The sequence below is a fragment of the Lolium perenne genome, chromosome 6 (genome assembly GCF_019359855.2).
Source record: "Lolium perenne isolate Kyuss_39 chromosome 6, Kyuss_2.0, whole genome shotgun sequence".
NCBI lineage: Eukaryota > Viridiplantae > Streptophyta > Magnoliopsida > Poales > Poaceae > Lolium > Lolium perenne.
Window position 1 is genome coordinate 269,548,754 of NC_067249.2, and position 18,610 is coordinate 269,567,363.

The 18,610-nt window shown below is 42.9% G+C and overlaps 1 long non-coding RNA gene across 1 annotated transcript; it reads left to right on the forward strand.

Annotated features, from left to right (window-relative positions):
- Window positions 1-576: 576 nt before the first annotated feature.
- LOC127326848 (uncharacterized) lies at window positions 577-3,691 on the forward strand. The gene is made up of 4 exons (XR_007868134.2): window positions 577-913; window positions 1,003-1,288; window positions 1,931-2,016; window positions 3,321-3,691. It is a non-coding gene; the product is annotated as an uncharacterized lncRNA (long non-coding RNA).
- Window positions 3,692-18,610: the final 14,919 nt, after the last annotated feature.

Here is an 18,610-nt window from a genome sequence, read left to right on the forward strand (position 1 = left end):
CTTTTCCCCTTTTCTGCATCATCATGGCATTTGCATCATATCATCCATGGTTTCCCAAAAATCAAACTATTTTATAAACCTCCCTTGTCTTTTATTTTAAATAAAACCCTAATCTATATCTCTCTCATATTTCTTATTTTGTAATTAAGCCTTTCCAACAAAGGAATTTTGGATATAAAAATGTGTTTTGTTTTGATTAAAAGTAAATAACTATTTTGCCAAACTACTTTGAATCTTTTTCTCTCCTTTGTTCAAATTCGAAACAAAAATGATTTGAATTCAAATGTTTTAAATGAAAACAGAAAAAGAAAAACAAAATCCTAATCTAACCTTCCCTGGGCTCCTTCCTCTTTCCTGGCCCATTCCCTCTCCCTCTCCTTTTTTCTTCCCGGTGGCCCAGTCTCTCCCCCTCTCTTTCTTTCGGCCCGGCCTGGCCCAACCGAAACGGTACACCACCTTCTGTCGTCTTCCTCCACGAGGAGAGCGTGAGCTCTTTTTCCCCCTCTCTGCCGTGGTCCTCCACCTCTCTCTCCCCTTACCTGCGCCCACCTCCACCGCATGAGCCCCCCCCCCCCCCTTCCTTACCTCGTGCCCGGACCGCATCTCTCTTTCCCCTCTCGCACGTCTCCCTTTTTCCTCTCTTCTTCCCCTGCAAGAAAACGAACGAGAGGAGAAACCCTCTGTACCGCGCCCCCCGCCATCGTTTGGCCACCTCTGGCCGCCCCTCACCTCACCGACGCCGCTTCGAGCTCCGCCTCCCTCTCCTCGGTCTTCTGGTGGCTTCAATTCGAGCAGAGGGCCCCTACAACGTCGCCACGGATCTCCTTCCCGAACTCCGGCCGCCGTCGTTTTCTTCAAATTCCGGCCACCGTCGACCTCCTCCGGCACCGGCGAGCAGACGTTGAGCTTCGGGGTAAGGTTTCGCATCTCCTGGACCCCTTCCCCCTTTTTGTTGCTTCCTTTTTTCGCTTCTCACCTAGGAGGCCGGCGTCTCCTCCGCAGTTTCCTCGACGCCGGCGGCCTTCCGACGACCTCCTCCTGGCGGCGCCTCTCCCTCTCGCTCCGCGCCGATGAGGCGCACTCTAGGCGCCCTCGCGCGCATCCTGGGATACCCCCTACCGCCCGCGCGCGACGACGGCCCGCCACGGTGACCACCGCCCTGCCGCGACGCGTGCGGCATCGAACCCCTGCCGAACACCTTCCGCGCGCGCCTCGCAAGGTCTGCCAGCGTGGCCTCCACGTCAGCGCTGGGCCCGCTCGTCAGCCTCACGGGTTAGCACCCCGCTCGGTGAGAAATACCCCACCCCTTCAGATCTAGCATCTTTGCACCGAGGCCCCTGGCCTTTTTGTTTCTCAGCCCGCAGCCCCTCCCACTGTTCTTTTAACGAAAACCCCCTGCCACTCTTCAAAACTAACCCGGGGTCCTTCCCCCTTTCGAAAATTAAATCTGGGCCCTTTTCTATTTAAAATAAAATCTATTTATCTATTTTAAATACTAAAAACTAATATGTGAATAACTTTTAATCTGTAACCCCAATTAAAATGTGTTATATATCAATTTTGATCAGAAAAATGCGCTGAACATGATTATGCCATCCATGCTTGCTGTTGCCTCATGCATCATATAAATTCGTGATGGTTTGCAATGACACCTAATATGGAACATATGGAATATGTGGGACATTATATAAATGTTGTTCTGGTTCCATTTAACTTTGCGTAGCTCACCATGCTTTGTGTTGCCATGCTAATCAACACTTAACTTGTCGGTAGAAATGCAACTCCAACCTAACTTGTTTGTCCGGGGTTTCGACTCCGATTAATTGGTTAAGCTGCATCGCATCATCGCTGCCATGTCATGCATACCATCTTGATCATGCTGGATCTTCTTTATCCGTAGTAGTAAGACTTGCATCCGTTGATTGTCCAGCATTTGCTTCTTCCCGGATAGGATCACGAAGTGTTGATGTGAGATACGATGAGTTCTTCGACAAGTTCTTCTGCAGCTTTTCTCAGGCGAGCCCTCTCTCTTCACCTATTTTACTCTCTCCCTCGCACTGCTATCCTTATGTTGCGATTCTTTATCGAGTCACGTGTCCTACTCCACTTGTTTACCATAATAATCCTATATGCATCATTCCTTACCCATATCCGTTGCTTGATGTTTGAGCCTTGCGAGTCGTAGGCGTGTTTAGGCTCTGTTGTTTATCTCGATTTGTTATCGGGATATGTTGGGTTGTTGGGAGGTTATCATGCTATATCTGTTGTTGGAGATACACATGCTTTACTTATTTGTTAACAACTAAAATTGTAAGCAGAGGCATCTGTGAGCCCCTTTGCGAAAGCATCGGAACTTTGACTCGCTAATGTCCCCTAGGACCCGAGTTCTTGTTATCTGTTCCGAGATTGAGCGCTCTACCCGTACGTGGGGACGTTTATTGGGACCCCCCCTCACCCATTACCTTTTCTCAAGTCAGTTGAAAAGGGGGCCACAACCTTGGTTTTATTTGCCTATGCCATGTATGCCATGCTTTACTTACTGTTGCCTTCGGGTGTTTACTTCCTGTTGCCTTCGGGTGTTTATATTCTGTACTGTACCCCGCGGGACGTTTAGCGAAAGCGTGTGGTTCGCACGCCTAGCCGCCGTCGCAAACCCTGAGTCCGCTTCGGAGTACGGCTGGACTTCGTTACGGGTAGCTTAGTTGGGTGGCCCCCCTAGACTTTCTTGTTGAACTGGGAACGGTCTTGTTGTGAGACATCCACCTGTCGTAAGTGGGTCGAGCATGCGTATGGTTACATTTGGGCAACCCCTGCAGGGTGTACATCTTATCGATAAGCCGTGTCCGCGGTTATGGACGACTTGGAATTGTATAGCTTGATCATAGAACAACTTACACCGTTATCTTGTTGTTAATAATCTGGTAATAACTTGCGTAGTAATATAGCATTACTACAACCGATACCTAATAAAACTTGTCCACCGTTGAGTGCCTTTTACATTGCCTCTTCGCTTTGTTGAAGGGGATATGTGTAATCGGCTGGGTTATGTTTGTGTAGTATTTATCCGTTACCTTGTGCGCTCTCTTATCTTCTCTGATTAGACGGATGTTGTAGCGTGTCTCTATTGGTTATAGTTTTGCTGCCGCTAAACCTACCATATAGCCCCAGGCGATATATACATATACTCGTCCGGCGAGCATAGCCATTTCTAGTCTCGCTAAGTACGTGCCGGAGTTCGTTCCTTGGTACTTACTCTCGCCTTTTCTTTTTCTCTTCTGTTCCCTCCCTTTTGTCGGCAACCGATGGCCCGACTTCGACAGGTACAAGATGACGACGTTAGCAAGGTTACCCTTCCGGCTTGGCCTGGGCAGGGTTATGGACGCCACTGGTTATCTTCAGGACTCTTAGTCCAATTTGTATCTTGTCCGTACTCGGACGTATTTGACTTTCTGTATGATTCGGATCTTTGAGTTGTATATTTGTATCTTGACTCGTTGGAGTCGTTGTTGTAATATATGTTTCTTGTGGGCTCTATTGTAATCCTGTTGTAATGTTACCGCTCGTGTTAATTCCTCTGGCATCACGTGTGTGATTCGTCGCGCACGTCGTGTCGGAGGGCGTCTCAGAATCGATATCGTGCGGATTTCGGCGGGATCGCTGGAATCCTCATGGTACCGGTTCCGGGGCGTCACATTTGGTGACACCATCATAAAGAGTGGTGAAGACCTTCCCCACAACATTGGATCTGTCGATGAAGTTGAAGCTGTCTATATTGCTCGTGTCATCGCTTATATCGGAGTCCGCAGATGACTCGAAGGACATGTCGCTGAAGATCTTGGCGAGTTTTTCGCTTGCCACAGTACTGATGAAGCGTGGCGACGAAGTTTCCTCGTCGCCTGACTCGATTGACGATGCAGAACTCGAAAGATCGGGATCGACCGCTGGTAATCCCGACGATATCGGAATTTCGAGACGATACGCTCCTTTTTTCTCGACGCGGAAGTGGAACTTTCCAAACGTCATCTTCATGGGCTCCTCCAGATACGCATATGCATCCAAACGGGAGGGCGGGTGAGGAACAAAATCAATTGGACCAGTTTCGATCTGTTTACCTCTGTCCATCGCGTTGCTTGCAGTTGACGAAGTCGACGATCTTGAACGTGCCATCGAGATCAGATCCTTGGCACCTCCAATTCCCACAGACGGCGCCAATTGACAAGGGATTAACTTATCAATGCCTACGGATTGTAGACTAGGGTTTTAGCGGAAGTAGAGGGCAAGTAGATCTCGAAGGTTTCAGCCGAAAAGTACTCGACGATGTAAAAACTAGGGTTGCGTGAGACAATGAATCGATCCTCTCTTTGTCCCTCGACTCCCCCTTATATAGGAGGTGGAGCCGAGGGATTCATAGTACATACATTACAGAGTCCGGGAAGGTTTCTAATTCATCCCGTAAGATTACAAGTATGCTTTTCTAGCTTTCCTTAATACTAACTTGGGCTTCCGAATCTTCATATTCATCGAGTCGTGGGCCTTCAATAAACCCCGGGTACCATCTTCGGCAGGCCCATTGGGGATGCCTATGTCATTGATTTCGTCCAATTCCGAGAATATTTCCTTTCTAGGATTTCTGAAACCAAAAACAGCAGAAAACAACAACTGGCTCTTCGGCATCTTGTCAATAGGTTAGTGCCGGAAAATGCATAATAATGACATAAAGTGTGTATAAACATGTGAGTATCATCATAAAAGTAGCATGGAACATAAGAAATTATAGATACGTTGGAGACGTATCAGCATCCCCAAGCTTAGTTCCTACTCGCCCTCGAGTAGGTAAACGATAACAAGGATAATTTCTGAAGTGACATGCTGCTATCATAATCTTGATCAATACTATTGTAAAGCATATGAGATGAATGAAGTGATTCAAAGCAATGGTAAAGACAATGACTAAACAACTGAATCATATAGCAAAGACTTTTCATGAATAGTACTTTCAAGACAAGCATCAATAAGTCTTGCATAAGAGTTAACTCATAAGGCAATAAATTCTTAGTAGAAAGTTTTGAAGCAACACAAAGGAAGATATAAGTTTCAGCAGTTGCTTTCAACTTGTAACATGTATATCTCATGGATAGTTGTCATCATAAAGCAGTATAACAAGTGCAATAGGTAAACATGTAAGAATCAATGCACACAGTTGACACAAGTGTTTGCTTCTAAGATAGAAAGAAGTAGGTAAACTGACTCAACATAAAGTAAAAGAATGGCCCTTCGCAGAGGGAAGCATGGATTACTATTTTTGTGCTAGAGCTTTTCTTTTGAAAACATAGAAACAATTTTGTCAACGGTAGTAATAATTCATATGTGTTATGCATAAGACATCTTATAAGTTGCAAGCCTCATGCATAGTACACCAATAGTGCCCGCACCTTGTCCTAATTAGCTCGGATTTCCATGGATTATCATTGCATTACATATGTTTCAACCAAGTGTCACAAAGGGGTACCTCTATGCCGCCTGTACAAAGGTCTAAGGAGAAAGTTCGCATTGGATTTCTCACTTTTGATTATTCTCAACTTAGACATCCATACCGGGACAACATAGACAACAGATGATGGACTCCTCTTTAATGCATAAGCATTCAACAACAGATAATATTCTCATAAGAGATTGAGGATTGTTGTCCAAACTGAAACTTCCACCATGGATCATGGCTTTAGTTAGCGGCCCAATGTTCTTCTCTAACAATATGCATACTCAAACCATTTGATCATGATAAATCACCCTTACTGCCCAAGACGAACATGCATAGCAACTCACATGATATTCAACAAAGGTGTAATAGTTGATGGCGTCCCCAGAAACATGGTTACCGCTCAACAAGCAACTTATAAGAAATAAGATACATAAGCTACATATTCAATACCACAATAGTTTTTAAGCTATTTTTCCCATGAGCTATATATTGCAAAGACAAAGAATGGAATTTTAAAGGTAGCACTCAAGCAATTTACTTTGGAATGGCAGAGAAATACCATGTAGTAGGTAGTTATGGTGGACACAAATGGCATTGGTTTTGGCTCAAGGATTTGCATGCACGAGAAGTAATCCCTCTCAATACAAGGCTTTGGCTAGCAAGGTTGTTTGAAGCAAACTCAAGTATGAACCAGTACAGAAAAACTTACATAAGAACAAATTGCAAGTATTATAAGACTCTACACTATCTTCCTTGTTGTTCAAACACCTTAACCAGAAAATATCTAGACTTTAGAGAGACCAATCATGCAAACCAAATTTCAACAAGCTCTATGGTAGTTCTTCATTAATAGGTTTAAACTACATGATGCAAGAGCTTAAACATGATCTACTTGAGAGCTCAAAACAATTTCCAAGTATCAAATTATTCAAGACAATATACCAATTACCACATGAAGCATTTTCTGTTTCCAATATAACAATGAACGAAGCAGTTTCAACCTTCGCCATGAACATTAAAAGTAAAGCTAAGAACACCAGTGTTCATATGAACAAGCGGAGCGTGTCTCTCTCCCACACAAGCATGAATTTATTCAGAGAATGAAAATAACAAAACGAAAATAAAAGCACACAGACGCTCCAAGTAAAGCACATAAGATGTGACGGAATAAAAATATAGTTTCACTAGAGGTGACCTGATAAGTTGTCGATGAAGAAGGGGATGCCTTGGGCATCCCCAAGCTTAGATGCTTGAGTCTTCTTGAAATATGCAGGGATGAACCACGGGGGCATCCCCAAGCTTAGAGTTTTCACTCTTCTTGATCATATTGTATCATCCTCCTCTCTTGACCCTTGAAAACTTCCTCCACACTAAACTCAAAACAAACTCATTAGAGGGTTAGTGCATAATCAAAAATTCACATGTTCAGAGGTGACATAATCATTCTTAACACTTCTGGACATTGCACAAAGCTACTGAAAGTTAATGGAACAAAGAAATCCATCCAACATAGCAAAACAGGCAATGTGAAATAAAAGGCAGAATCTGTCAAAACAGAACAGTCCGTAAAGACGAATTTTTCTGGGGTACTTAACTTGCTCAGATGAAAATGCTCAAATGTAATGAAAGTTGCGTACATATCTGAGGATCACGCACGTAAATTGGCAGATTTTTCTGAGTTACCTACAGACGGGGCTGCTCAATTTCGTGACAGCAAGAAATTTGTTTCTGCGCAGTAATCCAAATCTAGTATCAACCTTACTATCAAAGACTTTACTTGGCACAACAATTTAATAAAATAAAGATAAGGAGAGGTTGCTACAGTAGTATCAACTTCCAAGACTCAAATATAAAACAAAATTGCTGTAGTAAAATAAAAACATGGGTTATCTCCCAAGAAGTGCTTTCTTTATAGCCATTAAGATGGGCTCAGTAATTTTAATGATGCACTCGTAAGAAATAAGAGTTGAAGCAAAAAGAGAGCATCAAAAGCAAATAAGGAACACTTTTAAGTCTAACCCGCTTCCTATGCATAGGAATCTTGTAAATAAACAAATTCATGAAGAACAAAGTGGCAAGCATAGGAAGGCAACACAAGTGCAACTTCAAGATTCTCAACATAAAGAGGGGAAACTTAATATTATTAAGATGCATATAACCATGTTTCCCTTTCTCATAATAACTTTCAGTGGCATCATGAACAAACTCAACAATATAACTATCACATAAAGCATTCTTATTCATATGCATAAAAGTATTATTACTCTCCACATAAGCATAATCAATTTTATTGGTAATAGTGGGAGCAAATTCAACAAAGTAGCTATCATTATTATTCTCATCATCAAATATAGGAGGCATAGTATAATCATAATAAACTTTATCCTCCATAGTAGGTGGCACCAAAATACCACTATCATTATAATCATCATAAATGGGAGGCAAAGTATCATCAAAGTAAATTTTCTCCTCCATGCTTGGGGGACTAAAAATATCATGCTCATCAAAACTAGCTTCCCCAAGCTTAGAATTTTCCATAGTATTAGCAACAATGGTGTTCAAAGCGTTCATACTAATATCATTGCTACTAGCATGCAAATAAGGTTCCATAGGTTTTTTAATTTTCGCATCAAACAATCCATGTCTTAACTCAGGAAATAGATTAAAAAGCTCACAGTTGTTTTCCATTATGCCTAACTAGTGTAAACAAGAAACAAAAAGATGCAATTGCAGGATCTAAAGGAAATAGCTTCGAGCACTCACACACCGGCAACAGTGCTAGGAAATAGCTTAGTAGTCGGAGGATGTGAATACCTTTTACCTTACCTCCCCGGCAACGGCGCCAGAAAATAGCTTGATGTCTACGCACGCTTCTATTCCTGTAGACAGTGTTGGGCCTCCAAGAGCAGAGGTTTGTAGAACAGCAGCAAGTTTCCCTTAAGTGAATCACCCAAGGTTTATCGAACTCAGGGAGGTAGAGGTCAAAGATATCCCTCACAAGCAACCCTGCAATTAAGATACAAGAAGTCTCTTGTGTCCCCAACACACCTAATACACTTGTCAGATGTATAGGTGCACTAGTTCGGCGAAGAGATAGTAAAATGCAAGTGATATGGATGAATATGAGTGGTAATAACGGCACTAGAAAATAGCTTGCTGGCGTGCAGTTGACGTGGGAGTTAGAAATCTTTGTGGTATAGATGGTGGTAATATTGCAGGAAGTAAAGATGCAGTAGAACAGTAAATAAACGGTGTTTGCAGTATTTGGAAACAAGGCCTAGGGATCATACTTTCACTAGTGGACACTCTCAACATTGCAATCATAATTGAATATAAATAAGCACTTCACTGTGCTATTCTGAACTACTCTCTGGCGGGATAACGAACACTAATTCACCGTGTAGGGCTGCAAAAGCAAACCTTAAAGATGTATTCCCAAGTACTAATAAACACCCCATGCTGTCACTGTGAGCATTCATAGGAGGTACTAACACACCACAATTTCATAGAGACATCCAACTCAAATCATAACTCAGTGAATAAGTATTCTGTGAAATATAGCCTAAGAGACCCACACGGTGCACACACTGTCACCTTTACACACGTGGGACAAGGAGTCTCCGGAGATCACATAAGTAAAACCCACTTGAATAGCATAACGACATCTAGATTACAAAGCTCATCATATGGATCTCAATCATGCTAGGCAAATCATGAGATCATTGTATTGAAGTACATGGGAGAGAGAGATGAACCACATAGCTACCGGTACAGCCCTTAGCCTCGATGGAGAACTACTCCCTCCTCATCATAGGAGACAGCAGCGTCGATGAAGATGGCGGTGGTGTCTGATGTCTACGCACGCTTCTATTCCTGTAGACAGTGTTGGGCCTCCAAGAGCAGAGGTTTGTAGAACAGCAACAAGTTTCCCTTAAGTGAATCACCCAAGGTTTATCGAACTCAGGGAGGTAGAGGTCAAAGATATCCCTCTCAAGCAACCCTGCAATTAAGATACAAGAAGTCTCTTGTGTCCCCAACACACCTAATACACTTGTCAGATGTATAGGCGCACTAGTTCGGCGAAGAGATAGTAAAATGCAAGTGATATGGATGAATATGAGTGGTAATAACGGCGCCAGAAAATAGCTTGCTGGCGTGCAGTTGACGTGGGAGTTAGAAATATTTGTGGTATAGATGGTGGTAATATTGCAGGAAGTAAAGATGCAGTAGAACAGTAAATAAACGGTGTTTGCAGTATTTGGAAACAAGGCCTAGGGATCATACTTTCACTAGTGGACACTCTCAACATTGCAATCATAATTGAATATAAATTAGCACTTCACTATGCTATTCTGAACTACTCTCTGGCGGGATAACGAACACTAATTCACCGTGTAGGGCTGCAAAAGCAAACCTTAAAGATGTATTCCCAAGTACTAATAAACACCCCACGCTGTCACTGTGAGCATTCATAGGAGGTACTAAGACACCACAATTTCATAGAGACATCCAACTCAAATCATAACTCAGTGAATAAGTATTCTGTGAAATATAGCCTAAGAGACCCACACGGTGCACACACTGTCACCTTTACAAACGTGGGACAAGGAGTCTCCGGAGATCACATAAGTAAAACCCACTTGAATAGCATAACGACATCTAGATTACAAAGCTCACCATATGGATCTCAATCGTGCTAGGCAAATGATAAGATCATTGTATTGAAGTACATGGGAGAGAGAGATGAACCACATAGCTACCGGTACAGCTCTTAGCCTCGATGGAGAACTACTCCCTCCTCATCATAGGAGACAGCAGCGTCGATGAAGATGGCGGTGATGTCGATGGGGGCACTTCCCCGTCCCGGCGGCGTGCCGGAACAGAGACTTCTGTCCCCCGAATCTTGGCTTCGCGATGGCGGCGGCTGCGTAACTTTTCTCGTCCCGTGGCTTATTCGTTTAGGGTTTTCGCGACGGAGTCCTTAAGTAGGCGGAAGGGCAGCCTCGGAGGGGCCCTGGTGGGGCCACACCATAGGAGGGCGCGCCCCCCCCTTGGCCGCGCCGCCATGTGGGGTGGGGCCCCCCTGGCTCCTCTCTGGCCCTTCTTCGGTGCTCTGGAACCTTCCGGGAAAAATAAGATGCTGGGCGTTGATTTCGTCCAATTCCGAGAATATTTCCTTTCTAGGATTTCTGAAACCAAAAACAGCAGAAAACAACAACTGGCTCTTCGGCATCTTGTCAATAGGTTAGTGCCGGAAAATGCATAATAATTACATAAAGTGTGTATAAAACATGTGAGTATCATCATAAAAGTAGCATGGAACATAAGAAATTATAGATACGTTGGAGACGTATCAGCATCCCCAAGCTTAGTTCCTACTCGCCCTCGAGTAGGTAAACGATAGCAAGGATAATTTCTGAGGTTACATGCTACCAACATAATCTTGATCAATACTATTGTAAAGCATATGAGATGAATGAAGTGATTCAAAGCAATGGTAAAGACAATGAATAAACAACTGAATCATATAGCAAAGACTTTTCATGAATAGTACTTTCAAGACAAGCATCAATAAGTCTTGCACAAGAGTTAACTCATAAAGCAATAAATTCTTAGTAGAAAGTTTTGAAGCAACACAAAGGAAGATTTAAGTTTCAGCAATTGCTTTCAACTTGTAACATGTATATCAAATGGATAGTTGTCATCATAAAGCAGTATAACAAGTGCAATAGGTAAACATGTAAGAATCAATGCACACAGTTGACACAAGTGTTTGCTTCTAAGATAGAAACAAGTAGGTAAACTGACTCAACATAAAGTAAAAGAATGGCCCTTCGCAGAGGGAAGCATGGATTACTATTTTTGTGCTAGAGCTTTTCATTTTGAAAACATAGAAACAATTTTGTCAACGGTAGTAATAAAGCATATGTGTTATGTATAAGATATCTTATAAGTTGCAAGCCTCATGCATAGAATACCAATAGTGCCCGCACCTTGTCCTAATTAGCTTGGATTTACATGGATTATCATTGCATAACATATGTTTCAACCAAGTGTCACAAAGGGGTACCTCTATGCCGCCTGTACAAAGGTCTAAGGAGAAAGTTCGCATTGGATTCTCGCTTTTGATTATTCTCAACTTAGACATCCATACCGGGATAACATAGACAACAGATAATGGACTCCTCTTTAATGCATAAGCATTCAACAACAAATAATATTCTCATAAGAGATTGAGGATTAATGTCCAAACTGAAACTTCCACCATGATACATGGCTTTGGTTAGCGGCCCAATGTTCTTCTCTAACAATATGCATACTCAAACCATTTGATCATGATAAATCACCCTTACTTCAGACAAGACGAACATGCATAGCAACTCACATGATATTCAACAAAGGTGTAATAGTTGATGGCGTCCCCAGAAACATGGTTACCGCTCAACAAGCAACTTATAAGAAATAAGATACATAAGTACATATTCAATACCACAATAGTTTTTAAGGCTATTTTCCCATGAGCTATATATTGCAAAGACAAAGAATGAAATTTTAAAGGTAGCACTCAAGTAATTTACTTTGGAATGGCAGAGAAATACCACATAGTAGGTAGGTATGGTGGACACAAATGGCATAGTTGTTGGCTCAAGGTTTTGGATGCACGAGAAGTATTCCCTCTCAGTACAAGGCTTTGGCTAGCAAGGTTGTTTGAAGCAAACACAAGTATGAACCGGTACAGCAAAACTTACATAAGAACATATTGCAAGCATTATAAGACTCTACACTGTCTTCCTTGTTGCTCAAACACTTTTACCAGAAAATATCTAGACTTTTAGAGAGACCAATCATGCAAACCAAATTTCAACAAGCTCTATGGTAGTTCTTCATTAATGGGTATAAAGTACATGATGCAAGAGCTTAAACATGATCTATTTGAGAGCTCAAAACAATTGCCAAGTATCAAATTATTCAAGACAATATACCAATTACCACATGAAGCATTTTCTGTTTCCAATCATATAACAATGAACGAAGCAGTTTCAACCTTCGCCATGAACATTAAAAGTAAAGCTAAGAACACCAGTGTTCATATGAAACAGCGGAGCGTGTCTTTCTCCCACACAAGGAATGCTAGGATCCGAATTTATTCAAACAAAAACAAAAATAAAAGCACACAGACGCTCCAAGTAAAGCACATAAGATGTGACGGAATAAAAATATAGTTTCACTAGAGGTGACCTGATAAGTGGTCGATGAAGAAGGGGATGCCTTGGGCATCCCCAAGCTTAGATGCTTGAGTCTTCTTGAAATATGCAGGGATGAACCACGGGGGCATCCCCAAGCTTAGACTTTTCACTCTTCTTGATCATATTGTATCATCCTCCTCTCTTGACCCTTGAAAACTTCCTCCACACCAAACTCAAAACAAACTCATTAGAGGGTTAGTGCATAATCAAAAATTCACATATTCCGAGGTGACATAATCATTCTTATCACTTCTGGACATTGCACAAATCTACTGAAAGTTAATGGAACAAAGAAATCCATCCAACACAGTAAAAGAGGCAATGTGAAATAAAAGGCAGAATCTATCAAAACAGAACAGTCCGTAAAGACGAATTTTTTAGAGGCACTTAACTTGCTCAGATGAAAAAGCTCAAATTGAATGAAAGTTGCGTACATATCTGAGGATCATTCACGTAAATTGGTAGATTTTTCTGAGTTACCTACAGAAGGGGCTACTCAAATTCGTGACAGCAAGAAATGTTTCTGCGCAGTAATCCAAATCTAGTATCAACCTTACTATCAAAGACTTTACTTGGCACAACAATGCAATAAAATAAAGATAAGGAGAGGTTGCTACAGTAGTAACAACTTCCAAGACACAACAAAATAGTAGCAAAATAAAAACATGGGTTATCTCCCAAGAAGTGCTTTCTTTATAGCCATTAAGATGGGCTCAGTAATTTTAATGATGCTCGCACAAGAAATAAGAGTTGAAGCAAAAGAGAGCATCAAAAGTAAGTATAAAACAAATTTAAGCCTAACCCACTTCCTATGAAAAGGAATCTTGTACACAAATAAATTCATGAAGAACAAAGTGACAAGCATTGGAAGATAAAACACGAGTAACTTCAAGATTCTCAACATAAAGAGGGGAAACTTAATATTATTAAGATGCATATAACCATGTTTCCCTTTCTCATAATAACTTTCAGTGGCATCATGAACAAACTCAACAATATAACTATCACATAATGCATTCTTATTCATATGCATAAAAGTATTATTACTCTCCACATAAGCATAATCAATTTTATTAGTAATAGTGGGACCAAATTCAACAAAGTAGCTATCATTATTATTCTCATCATCAAATATAGGAGGCATAGTATAATCATAATAAACTTTATCCTCCATAGTAGGTGGCACCAAAATACCACTATCATTATAATCATCATAAATGGGAGGCAAAGTATCATCAAAGTAAATTTTCTCCTCCATGCTTGGGGGACTAAAAATATCATGCTCATCAAAACCAGCTTCCCCAAGCTTAGAATTTTCCATAGCATTAGCAACAATGGTTCTCAAAGCATTCATACTAATAACATTGCTACTATCATGCAAATAAGGTTCCATAGGTTTTTTAATTTTCGCATCAAACAATCCATGTCTTAACTCAGGAAAAAGATTAAAAAGCTCACTGTTGTTTTCCATTATGCCTAACTAGTGTAAACAAGAAACAAAAAGATGCAATTGCAGGATCTAAAGGAAATAGCTTCGAGCACTCACACACCGGCAACAGTGCTAGAAAATAGCTTAGTAGTCGGAGGATGTGAATACCTTTTACCTTACCTCCCCGGCAACGGCGCCAGAAAATAGCTTGATGTCTACGCACGCTTCTATTCCTGTAGACAGTGTTGGGCCTCCAAGAGCAGAGGTTTGTAGAACAGCAGCAAGTTTCCCTTAAGTGAATCACCCAAGGTTTATCGAACTCAGGGAGGTAGAGGTCAAAGATATCCCTCTCAAGCAACCCTGCAATTAAGATACAAGAAGTCTCTTGTGTCCCCAACACACCTAATACACTTGTCAGATGTATAGGCGCACTAGTTCGGCGAAGAGATAGTAAAATGCAAGTGATATGGATGAATATGAGTGGTAATAACGGAGCCAGAAAATAGCTTGCTGGCGTGCAGTTGACGTGGGAGTTAGAAATCTTTGTGGTATAGATGGTGGTAATATTGCAGGAAGTAAAGATGCAGTAGAACAGTAAATAAACGGTGTTTGCAGTATTTGGAAACAAGGCCTAGGGATCATACTTTCACTAGTGGACACTCTCAACATTGCAATCATAATTGAATATAAATAAGCACTTCACTATGCTATTCTGAACTACTCTCTGGCGGGATAACGAACACTAATTCACCGTGTAGGGCTGCAAAAGCAAACCTTAAAGATGTATTCCCAAGTACTAATAAAAACCCCACGCTGTCACTGTGAGCATTCATAGGAGGTACTAACACACCACAATTTCATAGAGACATCCAACTCAAATCATAACTCAGTGAATAAGTATTCTGTGAAATATAGCCTAAGAGACCCACACGGTGCACACACTGTCACCTTTACACACGTGGGACAAGGAGTCTCCGGAGATCACATAAGTAAAACCCACTTGAATAGCATAACGACATCTAGATTACAAAGCTCATCATATGGATCTCAATCGTGCTAGGCAAATGATAAGATCATTGTATTGAAGTACATGGGAGAGAGAGATGAACCACATAGCTACCGGTACAGCCCTTAGCCTCGATGGAGAACTACTCCCTCCTCATCATAGGAGACAGCAGCGTCGATGAAGATGGCGGTGATGTCGATGGAGATGCCTTCCGGGGGCACTTCCCCGTCCCGGCGGCGTGCCGGAACAGAGACTTCTGTCCCCCGAATCTTGGCTTCGCGATGGCGGCGGCTGCGTAACTTTTCTCGTCCCGTGGCTTATTCGTTTAGGTTTTCGCGACGGAGTCCTTAAGTAGGCGGAAGGGCAGCCTCGGAGGGGCCCTGGTGGGGCCACACCATAGGGGGGCGCGCCCCCCCCTTAGCCGCGCCGCCATGTGGGGTGGGGCCCCCCTGGCTCCTCTCTGGCCCTTCTTCGGTGCTCTGGAACCTTCCGGGAAAAATAAGATGCTGGGCGTTGATTTCGTCCAATTCCGAGAATATTTCCTTTCTAGGATTTCTGAAACCAAAAACAGCAGAAAACAGCAACTGGCTCTTCGGCATCTTGTCAATAGGTTAGTGCCGGAAAATGCATAATAATGACATAAAGTGTGTATAAAACATGTGAGTATCATCATAAAAGTAGCATGGAACATAAGAAATTATAGATACGTTGGAGACGTATCAGTGTCGATGGAGATGCCTTCCGGGGGCACTTCCCCACCCCGGCGGCGTGCCGGAACAGAGACTTCTGTCCCCCGAATCTTGGCTTCGCGATGGCGGCGGCTGCGTAACTTTTCTCGTCCCGTGGCTTATTCTTTTAGGGTTTTCGCGACGGAGTCCTTAAGTAGGCGGAAGGGCAGCCTCGGAGGGGCCCTGGTGGGGCCACACCATAGGGGGGCGCGCCCCCCCCCCCTTGGCCGCGCCGCCATGTGGGGTGGCGCCCCCTGGCTCCTCTCTGGCCCTTCTTCGGTGCTCTGGAACCTTCCGGGAAAAATAAGATGCTCGGCGTTGATTTCGTCCAATTCCGAGAATATTTCCTTTCTAGGATTTCTGAAACCAAAAAGAGCAGAAAACAGCAACTGGCTCTTCGGCATCTTGTCAATAGGTTAGTGCCGGAAAATGCATAATAATGACATAAAGTGTGTATAAAACATGTGAGTATCATCATAAAAGTAGCATGGAACATAAGAAATTATAGATACGTTGGAGACGTATCACAATCCTGAAACCGTCAAGGCGATCGTTGAATGGCTTCCTCCGAAGAATGTCAAGCAAGTGAGAAGTTTCCTCGGTTTGGCAAGTTACTGCCGCCGCTTCGTTGAGAATTTCTCCAAGATCGCCAAGCCTCTTACCGATCTCCTCAAGAAAGACAAGAAGTTCCTTTGGTCTCCTCAATGCCAAGAAAGTTTTGACCTCCTCAAGCAGAAGCTCACTTCCACACCTGTCCTTGTTCTTCCAGATACTTCTAAACCTTTCCAGATATTCTGTGATGCCTCTCTTCATGGGCTAGGCGCTGTCCTCATGCAAGAACGTCAAGTTGTGGCGTATGCTTCTCGTCAGTTGAAAAAGCATGAACTCAACTATCCCACACATGATCTCGAGCTTGCAGCTGTGTTACATGCTTTAATAACATGGCGCCAATACTTGTTGGGCAACAAATGTGAGATCTTCACCGACCACAAGAGTCTCAAATACATCTTCACACAACCCAACTTGAACCTCCGTCAAACGAGATGGATGGAAACCATCAAGGACTTTGATCTGTCTATCAGCTACACTCCGGGCAAAGCTAATGTCATGGCTGACGCCCTTAGTCGCAAGTCCTATTGCAACAACCTCATGATTCAAGAAAGTCAACCTGCTCTTTATGAAGAATTCAGGAAATTGAATCTTGAGCTCGTTCCCCAAGGCTACCTTGCAAACTTGGTGATCACGCAGACTCTTGAAGATAAGATCCGAAAAGGACAGTTGCGAGATATTTGCAGCAAGAACATCAAAGAGAATATGCACAAGCCCAAGTACAAGTCCTTCTCTATCGATGATCAAGGAACTCTGTTCTTCCAAGGTCGTTTTGTTGTTCCGAACGATCCAGCTCTGAGAAACCTCATTCTCAAAGAAGCTCACGACACTCCTCTTTCTATCCATCCTGGTAGCACAAAGATGTATCTCGATATCAAGTCTACCTATTGGTGGACTAGGATGAAAAGGGATGTTGCTCGCTATGTCTCGGAATGTGATGTCTGTCGCCGTGTCAAAGCAGAACATCAGAGACCTGCCGGTGTCCTCCAACCCCTGAAAATTCCTGAGTGGAAATGGGATAAGATTGAGATGGACTTTGTAACTGGTTTTCCAAAGTCTAGAAAAGGCAATGATGCTATCTTCGTGGTGATCGACCATCTTTCCAAGGTTGCTCATTTTCTTCTTGTCAAAGAGACAATATCTGCTAGTCAGTTGGCTGAGCTCTACACTGCAAAGATTGTTTCTCTTCATGGTGTTCCCTTGGAAATAAGCTCTGATCGTGGAAGCATCTTCACTTCCAGGTTTTGGGCTAGCTTTCAGAAAGCTATGGGAACTAATCTGCTCTTCAGCACAGCTTACCATCCGCAAACGAGTGGGCAAGTCGAAAGAGTCAATCAGATTCTCGAGGACATGCTCCGTGCCTGTGTTATCTCCTTCGGCATGAAATGGGAAGAATGCCTTCCATTCGCTGAGTTCTCTTACAACAACAGTTATCAAGCCAGTTTGGGCATGGCACCTTTCGAAGCTCTCTATGGTCGCAAATGCAGAACACCTCTAAACTGGTCTGAAACCGGTGAAAGGCAAATCTTTGGCCCCGATGTCATCAACGAGGCTGAAGAAAAGGTGCGAATCATTCGTGACAATCTGAAGATAGCACAATCTCGGCAGAAAAGCTATTATGATAGCAAGCACCGTGATATGTTATATCATCCTGGTGATCAAGCCTACCTTCGTGTTACTCCTATGAGGGGCACTCATCGCTTTGGTATCAAAGGCAAGCTGGCGCCAAGATACATTGGTCCCTTCAAAGTTCTAGCAAAGCGTGGTGAAGTCGCTTACCTCCTTGAACTTCCTGAGAAGCTCTCAAAAGTGCACGATGTCTTCCACGTGTCACAGCTCAAGAAGTGCTTCAAAGATCCGGGCCGTGCAGTTGATCACGAGTCCATTGACCTCCAAGAAGACCTCTCCTACAAAGAGCATCCCGTTCGGATTCTTGATGAAGCTGAACATCGAACTCGCAACAACTCTGTCAAGTTCCTCAAGGTGCAGTGGTCGCACCATTCCGATAAAGAAGCAACTTGGGAGCGGGAAGATCAACTCCGTTCCGAGTACCCGTCCTTTTTCTGTTCTTCCTGAGAATCTCGGGGCGCGATTCCATCAAGGGGGGGCGTT